Raw genomic sequence first — 16055 nt, forward strand, 5'->3', positions numbered from 1 at the left:
TGAAATAAAGAATTCTATTTTTTTTAAATATTGTCCAACTGTTATCTACCTTGACCCAATTACATGAAATAAACAATCTCATAATAACACAAGGGTATAATAGGAAGCTTTTTGTAGAGTTTTAAGAGCCTGTTTGACATTGCTTTTGGGAGTTGAGAAGCACTTATTTTGAGAAAAAAACACTTTTTTTGAAAAAATAGGTGTTTGACAAACCTGTAAAACTGCTTTTAAATAGAAGCAGAAACAGTTTTTCTATTGTTGGAAAGAAGCTAAAAATTTCTGCGTTTTAAAAAGACAGAATGAGCTGGGAGGTTCTTGTACTTTGTTCTGTTTGTCAGTTAGATCCTTATACTTACGACTTTGTCAACTGAACTCTTAAATTCATTGAAATAAGATATTTTAAACCCTTTTCTCATTTGATATGTGTGTAGCACAATCATTTACACATGAAATGTCATGTCAATTTGTAGGTCAGACATATAAGGAATTAAATATTTAAAAGAAATTAAAAAATATTCTGAAAAATTTCATTATTATGTTCTTCAATATTTTCTCACAAATCACAATTGAGGACTAAATTTATGCCAAACAGGTGTGATTCTTCCTATTGACTTGAAATTTTACACTAAAAATTCACAAACACAAACCCAATAACATTCCATCATAATTTTAAATTAATTTTCATAAATTAACAAAACCCATTTGAAAATTTTCAATTTATCAATATCCATCATCATCCTTCACATTATCTCATACAAAATTAGAAAAATACTTACAAAATCAAAGTTTTGGAAATGAAAATCTGGCAGAAGAGCTTAGGCGGTATGATTTGCAGTAAAGAGCAAAATTTTAAGGAAGCATTTAGAAATGGGTTTTGTTAGGTGGGGTGGGGTGGAGGGCTGACGTTAAGCCGAAGAAGAAGAAGTAGGTGGTGGTGGTGGTGGTTCCACATAATAAGGAGAAGGGTGGGCTGAATGGTTTGGGAAGAAGAAAGTTGAGAAATTTGTTGGTGAGGGTTTTTGGGAGGGGGTGGGGGGGGGTGGAGGGCTGGGAAAAAAGAGAATTTTAAAGAAAGTTTTTTTCTCTATTTTGTTTAATTGTTTTTAAAATATTTTTTAATATAAAATATTATGTTCACTTGTTTTAAGACGCGTGCAATCACTTTTTTTTTCAAATCAACAATATTAATGTCACATAAACTTGGTCAATGGTCAGAGGTGCTTAAAATATTGTGTTTCAATGAATATAAGAGTTCAGTTGGCAAAGTCGTGAGTATAAGGGTTCAACTTATAAACAAAGTCAAGTACAAGGGCTTCCCAGGTCATTCTGCCTTTTAAAAAAACAGAAGCAGAAAATTATTTTTTGAAGACTATTCCATATACATATATTTACTTATATTTGTCTTATTAATTAATTAGCATATCTCATATGTTTGGTTAAGTTCTATTTAATGATTTTATTTTTTATTTTTACATAATAATTTTTGTATTTTATTTTACGTTTACGAATTATTATTTTATCTCTTATTTTATGTATTATTTTACAGAATTAGAAAACAAGAAGAAGGTAACAACATATTTCTGTAAGATTAGAAAAAAAGAAAAAAAAAACAATTAAAAATTTTAATCCTTCAAAAACTGTATAACATTGATTTAAAATTTGAATATGAACATTTTTATTTGATAAAAATGAAAAATTAATTTAACTTTTTGTAATAGATGTTTAAACTAGTTTTGAAAAATTAATTTAACTTTTTTGTAATAGATGTTTAAACTAGTTTCTCTTTATAAAATAATCTTAATATTAAAAGTACATTAATACTTTCCCTTAATCATAATTTGACTCTCAAAAACACTTTTTAAAAAAGTTTAGTCAAATACAATTTGCTTATAAAAAGAACTTATCAAATGAATTAGTGAAACACAAATTGCTTTTTTTCAAAAGCAATTTTCTGAAAAGCTATTTTTAAAAAGTGCTTATGAAAATAAGCAGTTTTTAGCATCAATCTCAAACAGACTCTAAATCAATCTCAAGATTAATTGGAAAGTAATGAACCAAAAACTTGATAAAAGATAATCCTTGCATTGTTAATCCCTAAATTACTAATACACGCGTTACTAAATGTGTTGTTTAATCCTGCTTTATTTAGCAAGATCAGTTCTTCAACAGAAAAAAGGTAAAAAAAAAAATGTCCTAAAATTATTTTAAAATTAAATAAAAATGTCGTTTGGTCAAAATATTTTTGTTGTCAGTTGTTTGATCTAAAAATACTTATGCTATTACTTAACTGGATTAAAAAAGTCCTTTTTCTGAATAACTATATTGTCTTTTTATTTCTAAATACATTTCTTTCCCAATAAATATTATTTTTAAAGATAATTTTTTCCCTAATAAAATAGAAAATATTTTTGTTTCTTAATGTTTTTTTCAGATTGAAGTATGGATAAATGTTTGTCAATATAATCCTTGATTTTAAAAATAAAATGGAAAAATTCTAATTAACTTTAAAATCAAGGATCATATCAGGAAATACTTGTCTACTTCAATTCAGAAAAGATTAAGAAATAAAAATATTTTTTATTTTACTAGATTTTTTTTAGTGTTATCTATATGAAAATTGATGGAGTTACAATGATCTTAACTATATATATTGCCTACATTATCAGTTAAAAAAATACATAAGGTTATTTTATTTTAATTAATAAAATGAGATTAAAAAGAATAAATACAAGGAAGAATTTTCTACCTATAAATACTTATACATTATCAGTTCTACCTCATTATATCTTGTAATTCATGTAACCTTCAAGGTATAGTTCTTTCATTTATTTACCTATATAATTATTACCCATATAATACAAGGAAGAATTTTCTACCTATAAATAATGGCCGTCTTACTTTGTGTGGGGTAAAAGAGAAAAATATGAGAAATATTATATTGTATTGTATTTATATTTTGAGGTTAGTGTGGTGAAAAAGTGAGTTGAGATAAAGAAAAATATTTGAAGTATTCAACTAATTACTATACAAAAGAGAACTTTATATTGAAGGAAAGTATTCTTTTTGTGGAGGTTTGTACTGGTCAACTAATTCGAAGTTGATTGAGTTATACGATGTGTTGGGTTGTTGTATCGTGGAGGAGATAAGTCACGAATAATACTACTGAATCAGTATAGATTATGTTGTCCCAGGCTTGAATCTTCTTAAAGAGAGCGAAATATCCACCCTCAGCGTGAATATGTTTTTATATTTATTTTATTTTCAAACACTAATTAATTGTAATTATATGATATATATACACCAACACAAGATGCCCATTTAGCCACTGTATCCCATGGCGTTTGGCCCAAATGACCCACAATTTATCTTTTTTTCATGTTCAGGTTTCAGAAGTGTTTTAAAATAACAACTTATTCTAGATGTATATATCAATTATGTTAAGAACATTAGGTGACTTTGGCCAACATAATTTATCCCTCGTGCTAATAATGATTTTTGACATCGTCCAAATAACATTCTTAAATGAAAATAAAACAATTATTATTAAAATATAGTAATTCAGGAATCGAATTTCACAGAGAGTGCGGTGAGAGACTTATCATTTGCGAACAAATTTAGTCTAGTGTCTATTATTTTTGTTGGGGTATTAAATGAGAAATTATTAACTAGGTTTTACTACTATGCCTGTTATCAAGAATTTAAGACAAACAAAAGTTTTGGTTCTTGGATATATCAGAATTCAAACAAACAATTTATCATCAACTCATCAAGTGTGCTCATTATGCAAAATTAACGAATCTATTAGTCTTCTAAAGCCTTTTGGCCCAATCAAGAGCACTTCACTTTGAATTTTCGTCGTCACTTAGATGTCGAATTAATTTGTTCATCATCATATGTCTCAGATTAACTATCTTATCTCTAACTCAAGCTATTAGATGGGAGTTGATAGCCCCAAATCTCCGTTAATAATTATTTTTCTTAATCTTAACTTCTAGTTAGAATATAGGCGAGTTCCTAATATTTGCAATCATTAAAAAAGTAAGTAATATTTATGAAGAAACCTTGATGTACAATAATCACCCTTCATGTGAAGATTTTATTATAACGAATCTATTATCCTTATTCTTACTTCAAGTTCCATAAATCTAGTTATGAGATTTAGCAAGTTATAACTAGTTGCAACTAATAATGACAATAATTGTAATAACTAAAGAACATTAAGACGAAAGAAACCTTGATTAATGTAGCTCTTGCAAAAGTATCTTTTTCGTACCACAATAATCTTCTATGAAAACAATGAGTAAACCTAAGAACAATTGTAGAATAGTTCATTGCCAAAAGTGATAAAAACTATATTCTAATGATAATGTGTCCCCCTCAAAACAACGTCCTTATAATCTATTTATAATAGTAGAACGAAACCTAAATATCATTGGAACTAGGTTTTGCCTTTGCAAATCTCCGATCTGTAAAATAAGGGTGTGCGACCAATATTCAAAATAAGGGTGTGCGGCCAATATTCATCACAGGGCAGAAGGCCTGCGCACCGAGGTCCACCACGGACATCAATTTGCTTTTCAGTACGTCGCAAGTCTATCTCAAAAAAATTGATCTCTAAATCTCATTCGATTTGGTGGGTGTTGTGACGAGAGGGAGTTGCTCAGATGGTAAACACCCCTCACTTCCAACCCGAAGATCACGAGTTTGAGTCACCAAGAAAGCAAAAGGGGTGGGAGCTCCTAGGGGAGGGTAAAAAAATAAAAATGGGTGTTGCTGAGGCCAATGCGTGGCGCGTATCCCATGCATCATACTCCTTTTCTTCAGTCTGTTTGACTGTGTGGTTATACGAAGAAGTAGGCTATAAACACAAAGAGGCTTAACTAAGAAAACTGCTCATGTAGGCATGCATCACAATTATACGGTCAAAAAAAGTATGTTAAACAAGAAATGTCTTGAACACATCCAACAATTTCAATACTAAGTTCAAATTTTCACACACACATGACAAATTCTGGATGTCTAATATACACGAATACACAAATGCTTACCAAACATGACACATTAATAATTTTGAACATAACTACCTAAGGCTCCAATCTTCAGAACATAATCACATTAAGTGACATTATACTCTTTTGTATGAATGAATTCCTATGAGATCTAGAAATTTCTACTTTTTAGAGTACCTATATTTAACTAGTCATGAGTTTCTTCATTCTAATGCATCTAACAAACATAATCCTAAAAAAATCTAGTTCGAAAATAAAAACTTGCCGATTCAATGAGACTATCCTAGAAAAACACCAAAAATAAAAATTGAGGAATCTAAAATAAGTATAACATAAATACAACAAAATCTAACATTTATCAACGCATGCAATATATCGTTACAATCCAAAAAACATCCAAATAGAAATCCAAACTCAAAACACAACAATAAAATAGATACAACTCGACAATGAAGACAATACAAGATAATGAGAGAGGAACAGACCAATATGACATCTAAAAAATACAATACAAGATAAATATATTCCTCTATCCCACACTTAAAATGATGAGTTTCTCTAGTGCTAAAAAACAAAGTAATAGTGGGAAAGAGAGAATAGCGGCGGAGCCATAATTTTCGTTAAGGGTGTTCATACTTTAGGACAAGTAAAAAGATAAACTTTGTTGCTCAGGATTTTTCGTCACTTTTGTTCTCTTTTTTAACTTAAAATGCGGAACTAATTTTTTTTAAAATAAAACGTCCAAGGCTAGGGCTCAAACCCAGGCCTCCAAGGCAAATTTGAACAACCTTAATCACTAGACTATCTTTCTTTACTATGTCAAGGGTGTTCAACAATTAGTATTATATCCAAAAATATTACTCCCTCCGTCCCATTTTATGTGAGGTAGTTTGATTTGACACGAAATTTAAGAAAGAAAAGAAGGCTTTTAAAACTTGTGGTCCAAAATGAGTGATAAAAATTTGTGTGGCTATAAATCTTTTCATTAAAGGTAAAATATACATTTTATAGTTAAATTGTTACTTAATATAGAAATGTGTCATTCTTTTTTATATTGACTAAAGAGGAAAGTAAGTCACATAAATTGGGAGAGGGAGTAATATTTAACATATATACTCGAATTTTTTTTGACGAAAATTGTTCATCTAACCAGGTGTAGCTCCACCCCTGAGTGAGAGAGAAAGTAAAAACTCCCTGGTCTAGTCGTACTTTGTATCAGGGCCGAGCTCCCAACTTCCAACTCAGAGCCATCCTCGTCCGCATGTGCTAATTTGAAATTTGTGACAATACCTACCTCACTTTGAAGACCAAACTTGATTTCACACATTCTTCAAGTGATTTGTCAAATCAGATTCACAATAACAATCTACTAAGGCAGATATTAAAAAGGCATACCAAGATTTTCTTTCCCTTTCATTCCTTCTGTATAAACCCTCAATATGCTTTTTGTTTCTCTCCCATAATTATTATTACTATCTATACAACACAAAATAATTTTGGCTTTGTCCTCCCATAACGACATCTGAACATTCCAAATAGCCCTCACGGTAGATTTCTCCTTTTGGATTAACAAGGCGCTACGGGGTCGTTTGGTAGCTGCTTAGAGTTATGCACATATTAGTAATGTAGGTATTATATAAGAGTGAATCTATGTATTATTTTATGCATGTATTAGTAATGTAGGGATTACTTATGAGTGAACCTATATATTATATTATGCAGATATTAATTATGTAGGGATTAGTTATATATTCATGTATTAGTTATTCTATCTTTTATCCCCGCATAAAATAATACATAGATTTCCTCACAACTTCTACATGTATTGGTTATGCAGGTTTCTAAATTAACTACCAAACATTGTATTAATTTTATATATGAATAACTTACTTTCTATCTACCTTTCAAACTTATATATGTTATATGGAAATTAATACATGTACCACTTATTTCTTATTCAGCTACCAAACAACCTATGAATCAAACCTTCTATGACATATATATATATATATATAATGGATGTCTTTTGATTCCATTGGCTTATTTTGGTAAGGAATTGCAGCATGTGTTGCGGTTTTCATTGAGAAATTGGCATGAACATAGAACACTCAATATAAATTGGCACAAAATAGCCCAAAAGTATTTGGCAAAATATGGCCTTATAACAATTGATACAAAGTAGCCAGAATGATGTCTAATTTGAAGGATTGATTTTTTAACCAACCGGTACTAATTATTAATATAATTAGCATATTGTCTCTAATTTGCCTATTAAAAAGGTTGTTGCTACTTTTAAGGAAGGAAAAAGAAAAGTATCCCTTAATTAACCCATTAACACGAAAAGAAAAATTTACTTGGACGAGTATCTTTTAATAAATAATTACTGATTTAGGAATACTTTTTATTTATTACCATTTATAGCAATACATAGCAATACTATAATAAATATGTAATATGTATTAAAAGTGAATTGTCATGACCCGAGCCTACATCCTAGACGTGGCCGACACTCGAGAACCATTGTTGGCCCCAAGCGAACCCTCATCCTAGCTAACTATAAGCGGAAGACTAACTCAAGCATACATAAGCATCAAATTGAAAGAAACGTTTAAAAACAATTTACTGAATCTCAAAATCTGAATATACTAAGTATGAAACATAAGTTTTAAATAAAATATATGAAATTGAGAGCTTCTCCAAAACTGTCTATCTATGAAGCATATACTATACAAAGATGAGTGTCGGGACAAGACTCACAACTACTCAAAATGTTACTAATACTAACAACTCATAAAACTGTTGTCTTCCGGAAGCAAGGAGGTCTAACTCAAAACCTGACGAGTAGATGAAAGTGATCTCAACGGGCTCTTGTTGAGGATCTAAGTACATGAATCTGCATCATTAAAAGATGTAGGTCGAATGACATCAGTACATTGAATGTACGATTATGTAATATAGCTGAATAACAAATAACTGAAAGAAAGGACTGAAATAGATAACAAGACTCAAACTGAATGTAAAGGAACAAAGTAGTTAAATCATTTAAAGCTTTACAAAATACTTTCTCATCTCTGAACTCAACATAATAAGTGATATATATATATATATATATATATATATATATATATAAATACACTTTAACTGTATTGAGAGATTCTCTAACCGACAACCATCACTATGAGCTACGTGATGATACAACGTCTCACTCACGCTGCCAGAACTGTCGTATACCTTGTTGGTGTATAGAAATCCTCAACTAAGTGGATCCACTAAGTTATGCTTAAAAATCAATTAGGAATCATCTAAAAAGTATGAACATTTACCCATGTTGGCAGACATGGTTTATGGAGATTGTGAGTTGTTTGAAGTCTCCCCATAATCGGTGCTCAATACTACTCCCAATAATATATATACTCATGCTCATATGTTTAAAAACATAATTCTTCCTCTTGTTTGAGATAATTCCTCAAAGTACCCTCTTAAAAGAGGTAACTACTATTAAAATATCTTTTGAACTCATAACTCATTTAGAAATCTCAGTTTCTCTTTTATCAATGTAAAAATTGATACCTCTGGGAATACATAGTCCCCTTATACTCTTACTCAATTCATACTTGAACACTCTTTCTCAAAAACATATCAAAATCATATTTTAATATGATCATTGATGACTAGGGAAGTCATACCACATAAACATTGATGGTATATCTAATACCATACTGCTCATACATTGATGGCATACTCGATTGTCATACTAATAATGTTTTAGAAACTCTTTACTCAAAACTCATCTTTACTTTCTCCAAACTCAGTTTAAGAACTCAAGTGTTGGCATTAAAAAAAGTTTTTCAAAATTCATAACTCAAAATAGTGTTCATGCAGAAATATAGACATGAACAAATCAACTCAAGGATCTCAATAACAATATAGAAACTCTATACTTAGGAATGGAATTTTTAAGAGAAACATGAACTCAACAACTCAAAATCAACTTATCTCAAGAATACTCAAATCTAGGGAAAGAATCCTAGATTACTCTTTTACTGGTCTGAAAGTAGATGTAGGGCATGAGGACGAACTAGTCCAACACTATGATAGTCTTACATACCTGAAAGAACAATGTTCTTGAAGAATCTTGAAGAATCTTGAAGAAGAACTTTATTAGAAGCCTTGAAACCCTAGCTTGAAGGAGAACAATCAATAAAACCTTTCTTGAGATTCTTGAATTAGTTTCTTGAAATCTCTATGGCCAAGAATTATGATTTTAATTAGTGATTCATAATTGTATGGAGTCATTTGAGTTGGAAATAATGAAATTCTTGGAGAAGGACTACCTTAAAGAAGAATCTTGAAAAAGATTGAAAAACTCTTGAATGGAGTCTTCTACTTTGATTTTTCCTTAGGGTAAACTAGGGTTTGAGAGAGAAGAGAACGATTTAAAAGATGAAAATCTGATTGTTTTGAGCCTTATATTAGTCAAGAAATTCGTTTAGAATTTTTTTGGAGGTAAAAAGACAAAAACAACCCTTTTTAATATTTCCCCATCGGTTAATTCAAAACTGCACTACATCAGTTACTAAAATTGTCATAACTTTTTACTCAAAAATTAGATTGATGCGAAATTGGTGGTGTTGTAAAGTAGATTCAAATACCTTTAATTTTATATGTTATGAGCCACGTAACTCTTTATATTCTAAGAGATATGGTCGTTTGAAGTTGACCCAAGGAGAATCTTAAATCAAAACTTAATCGGTAAGGAACTTTCATCTCAACTTTGTGCTAAGAGTTTTTAGTGACCTTAATTTATATCCAAAATTATTTCCATACTAAAGAATTTACCTTTACAAATATGAGCAATTTAGGAATAACCCGATAAGACCTTATGTGTAAATAAATAATAGTTCGGGCCTTAGCTTAAAAAAATTCAGGGTGTTACAATATCTCCCCTTTGAGATTATTCGTCATCGAATAACGACAAAATCACAAATTACTTAACATAAGGTGATTATTCTAATTTAAATCAGGAGATTCGGGTTCTATACCTCTATGAGAAATCTCATTCCGAGAATACTTCTCCCTATAACTACATCCAACCACTTAGTGCATCATGCATTCATCCACATGCTACCAACACCACATTAAAGCATAGTACTATAACCACTCATGGACTCCTACTAACCAGTCCTTATAAAAATTCCGCATTCTCTCGTCACTTCTACCAACAGAACTTTTATGCATCACTACCAGGAATTTACTAATTATTCATCGTAAAACCTTATCTCCTTCTTTCTCCATATTTATAACCTTGTGTGGAATAAACACACCATCACTATCACAATAAGAAATAACAATCCTCTTCTCTATCATCACACAACTACAATCATCAACACCACTCTCAAAACTAAAAAGGATTACTGAAAGTACTTTAGGGCGAAAGATCATAAGAACGATTCATTCAAGCATTCTGATAGAAGAATATGCATGACATAACATTATGTTGCTAGCCATTGAGAGTAATTCATGGATTTGTTAGACTGAACATATTGTGAGACATGATTGCTTATATGAATAGGTTCATAGCACGAGACTGATATCCATAGCTTTATGGAGTAAGATTGAGATCAATGGGCTAAAGTCTTTTTCCCTCATTTTGAAAACTGAGCATAGATGTGCATCTCTCTGGAGTGTATGTGCATAGGTCATGAACACAATTCTGATATAAGAAACATCTGCATGATGTTGAAATGACTGAACTTTGAGGAATATGCTAGAGTATGAATGGATTGATGTACCTCTACAACTCTTTCGGAAGACATAACTATCTCATTCTCAATACTTGGCTTGATTTCTCATCTTACCATCTCCCCCTTAGGTCTAAAACTGACACTTGGAAATAATGAACCTATTATCTCATCTTTAAGCTGGTCTACATTCCCTTTAATACTCGAAAAGGCTTATATCATGGCAACAAAACTCTCCATAAGCAGGTACTAAGACTCTTTCTAAGACCTCTTTTGAAGATGCTTCTATTAACCTCTTCTTATAAGGCCGTTTCATTTAACTCTTAAGGAGAAAAAAAATTAATGCTTACCTCAACCTATTCCACATTGACAACTCAAATATACTATCTAGGCACATATGAAAAATTATTAACTTAATTGGAACATCGTCTCTGGTTATATAAAGTCTCGGGTACACCTCTTAATGCTCTTGTTACTCTATGACTTAGCTACAATTCACTGCCATCATCTAAAAGTTAGGATCTCTCACTTGTACCACTCATATTCATTACAGCTAACATCTCAATTCCTCACCTACTCTATGTCAAGTCTACCAGATCATATCTCAAGACTAACATCATCACCCTCATGTTGTCATTCTTTTGATCACGACGCTCATCTCAATATGATTAATGTTTATTACTAAACCCGGATATCAATATGATTACGCACTTACTATACTAACTTACAACTACTAGATAAAAATTAAGAATCAATCGCTCACTAAGACCTCATGACAAGTAGTCAATTTTTATCTCTCAGTCTACATCCTTACATATTACTGCCACATTCCACTTCACAACTTAAGTACTATTTACTCATTCACTATACATCATTGCCTAATTAATTCTATAACAGTTTGAATATTATGGAATCTCCCTAAAAATCATAAGCCTAGCTTAGTTCTATAACCTCATGATACTCCTTCTTTTCTATCCAATACCTACACTTGGTCGGTACCAACATAATGACACATTGACAGAAACTATTTTTTTTGGGTAAAGTATACTCTAACTCATCCATACTAGTAACTCTTACTATACCTTCTATCATGAAATCTACACAAACTCATCACTTCTTAGTCTACCCATAAGGGAAAACTCCTTATTAATAACTTACAAGGTGCTTGACTACAATAACATAATTTGTCTCATCACTATCTCCCTTTCTTAGATTACTGAACCTCTGCATGCATTCTTCTAATTTAAGGGCATCTTCACTACTACTACTCATAATCTCGTAACCTATACTATCTTTTCGAGTGAAAATACTACTCAAGCTCTAAAGCATACTTCATCATAAGGGTCTCAGTTGAAACAAGGTTTAGAGAAAAGAGTCTAGGAATACATCTCACTTTTAGCTCGAACGCATGATTCATATGAATAAGAGTGCATTCTTTTGAATCTCAACACTTAAACTCACTCAAGGAATTCTCTCAAGCCCCTCTGTAGTCTCATGACTTTCTCAAGGTTTTTGCTAAGAGTTGCTCATCGATAAGGATCTGACTTTGCTTTTCAACTACCTTAAGTATGAGGGATAGTCGAATGGATCTGAGAAACACACGAGTTTGAATGAGTTCCTTATGACATAATTCTATTGCACAATTTTGAGTATGAAAGAAGGGAAACTTTTTTGAAATATTTGTAGTCCCTTATTTATAGAAGTGGGGCCCTCACAACCATAAATAAGATCCTACTTGACACACCTTCATAGACACCTAGTATACTTGAACTCTGTGCTCTAATACCAAGTTTGTCATGATCTGAGCCTACACCCTTGATGTGGCCGGCACTCGAGAACCAATGCGGGCCCCCAATTAAACCCTCATCTTGACTGACTATAAGTAAAAAACTAACTCAAGCATGCATAAGCATCAAATTGAAAGAAAGGTTTAAAAACAATTTACTGAATCTCAAAATTTCGCTAAATATACTGAGTATGAAACATAAGTTTTAAATAAAATATCTAAAATTAAGAGACTCTCCAAAACTTTCTATCTATAAAGCCTCTACTATACAAAGATGAGTGTCGGGACAAGACCCAAAACTACTCAAAATGTTACTAATACTAACAACTCATAAAATTGTTGTCCTCCGGAAGCAAGAAGGTCTTACTCAAATGTTGACGAGTAGATGAAAGTGATCTCAACGGGCTCTTGTTGAGGATCTTAAGAACATGTATCTGCATCATTAAAAGATGCAGGTTGAATGGCATCAATACATTGGTTGTACGAGTATGTAATATAGTTGAATAACAAATAACTGATATAAAGGACTGAAATAAATAACAATGTACTCAAGCTGAATGTAAAGAAATAAAGGAGTTAAATCATTTAAAGATTTACAAAATACTTTCTCTTCTCTGAACTCAACATAATAAAGGATACATAAAAATACACTTTAACTCTATTGGGAGATTCTCTAACCGACAACCACCACTATGAGCTACGTGATGATACAACGTCTCGCCCACGCTGCCAAAATTGTTCTATACCTTGTCGAGGTATAGAATTCCTCAACTAAGTGGATCCACTAAGTTATACTTAAAAAGCAATAAGGATTCATCTAAAAAGTATGACCTTTTACCCATGTTGGCATACATGGTTTATAGAGGCTGTGAGTTGTCTGAAGTCTCCCCATAATCGATGCTCAATACTACTCCCAATAATATATACTCATTCTCATATGTTTAAAAACATAGTTCTTCCTCTTGTTTGAGATAATTCCTCAAAGTACCCTCTTAAAAGAGGTAACTGCTCTTGAAATAACTTTTGAACTCATAACTCATTTAGAAATCTCAGTTTCTCTTTTATCAATGTAAAAATTGATATCTTTGGATTTACATAGTCCCCTTATACTCTTACTCAATTCATACTTGAAAACTCTTTCTCAAAAACATATCAAAACCATATTTTAATATGATCATTGATGACTCGAGAAGTCATACTACATAAATATTGCTGGTATATCTAGATACCATACTGCTCATACATTGATGGCATACTCGATTGTCATGCTAATCACATTTTAGAAACTCTTTTCTCAAAACCCATGTTTACTTTATTAAAACTCAGTTTAAGAACTCAAGTGTTGGCTTTAAAAAAAGTTTTTCAAAATTTATAATTCAAAATAGGGTTCATGTTGAAATATAGACATGAACAAATCAACTCAAGGATCTCAATAACAATATAGAAACTCAATAATTAGGAATAGAATTTTTAAAAGAAACATGAACTCAAGAACTCAAAATCAACTTATCTCAAGAATACTAAAATCTAGGGAAATAATCCTAGATTACTCTTTTACTGATCTGAAAGTAGATGTAGAGCGTGAGGACGATCTAGTCCAACACTATGATAGCCTTAAATACCTGAAAGAACAAGGTTCTTGAAGAATCTTGAAGAAGAACTTGATTAGAAGCCTTTAAACCCTAGCTTGAAGGGGAACAATCAAGAAAACATTTCTTGAGATTCTTGAATTAGTTTATTGAAATCTCTATGACCAAGAATTATGATTTTCATTAGTGATTCATAATTGTATGAAAGAATTTGAGTTGGAAAGAATGAAATTCTTGGAGAAGGACTTGCCTTGAAGAAGAATCTTGAAAAATATTGAAAGAATCTTAAAAAGAGTTGAAAGAATCTTGAATGGAGTCTTCTACTTTGATTTTTCCTTAGGGTTTGAGAGAGAAGAGTGTTGACACCCAATTTTGGACCTCCACAATATACATTAATCACCAAACTTCTTAAATTCTAAACGATTTGAAATAATTACTTTTTATAAAGTTTAAAATATTTTTCAAGTTACTTTTAATTAATTTTATCATTTTTATAATTTTTAAGTAGCATATATGTTTTATATAATTTTGTATATAATTAGTATATTCTATATACATTCGAAACCCATTTAAAAAAAAAAGATTTAATTTTAGTAAGTATTTTATTAAATTAGTTTAGTTTAAATTATGGTTATAATTTTGAATCATTAGTTTACAATTAAGTTAATTATTTTATTTCATTAAGATTAAGAAGCTCATTAATTAATTAATATTAATTCATCTTATTTAGGATTTAACTGAATTTGTTAATTTAACTCAATTCAACCATTTCTTAAACTCCAAGATCCAACCTTTTTCCCTACCCTCACCTTAAACCCATCAAAATACCAATTTTGGGCCTATTTAAATTAGGCCCATTATTCAGCAACCCAATTCCTTCAATTCAATTCCTAACCCAAACCCATCAGAAATACACAACTCAATACAATACCCATACAATTCATACAGCAATCCAAACGTACATACAATACAATAGTAAACAGCAAGACCCCACAAATAATTCTTTACAACGTTAACAACAACTTCCAAACGTCAACGGCAGCAGCTCACAATCACACGATATCAAAATTCACGAAGAACACGGCAAACACACGACATGAGAATAGATCGCATACCCAGTACTATTTTCTTGTCGTCTTTCTCACTCCCTCGATAATCCGTACATGAGCAGTGCCAGGTGGAGTGATCTCATCGCCTCTCTCGTCCTAGAGTCGAAATCTAAGGGATACTGTTGCTTAGCCGTTGCAATTTTTACAAATTGGTGAATTTTCGTACTATTCCAGCTGTTTTATTCCTTATCCTTTAAGGATTTTGAATTTCGAATTTGGAATTGGCCCAATTTCCATTCTGTTTCCCCCTCATTCCGAACCCTAGCTTCTCCCTATAAATTCCCCCTCTTCTTCATTTGTTTGGGGTTGGGGAAAAGTTGGAAAAAAAGTGGAAAAAAATAGACGTTGAAGAGGCAGAAAATATACAGAGAGAAATGGAGTCGATATAAGTGAAAGGATACATAGAAATGCATAGTCTTTGAGAGAAAATAGACTCTAAAGTCAACAAATATTATAAAGAGTATTCAGTTTTCAGCTTCTTCTTTCGAACACGACTTTTTCGCTGCTCATTGGAACTTTTGAAGTTTGTGACTAGTGGTGGAAGAGCTCGTCCTTGCTCGTTCTGTCTCGGTTCTGCTACCCAGAAGAAGGTAATGCTTTCTCCTTTATAAGATTCTCCTCGCCTTTTTTTTTCTCTGTCTCAAAATGATATATTCGATATCGTAAAAGCCTTGTGATGTAGATGGTTCGTTGTTAAGTGCTGATTTAGTGTTATTTTAATCTATTTCAGTGATTCTACCCTAAGGTCGAGTTAACCCCATTTTATATATTTATCACTGTTGCTTCACTGCGTATATGTTGGAATTGTTGTGGCTATTTTG

This window comes from Solanum stenotomum, chromosome 2 (assembly GCF_019186545.1).
Source record: "Solanum stenotomum isolate F172 chromosome 2, ASM1918654v1, whole genome shotgun sequence".
Taxonomy (NCBI): domain Eukaryota; kingdom Viridiplantae; phylum Streptophyta; class Magnoliopsida; order Solanales; family Solanaceae; genus Solanum; species Solanum stenotomum.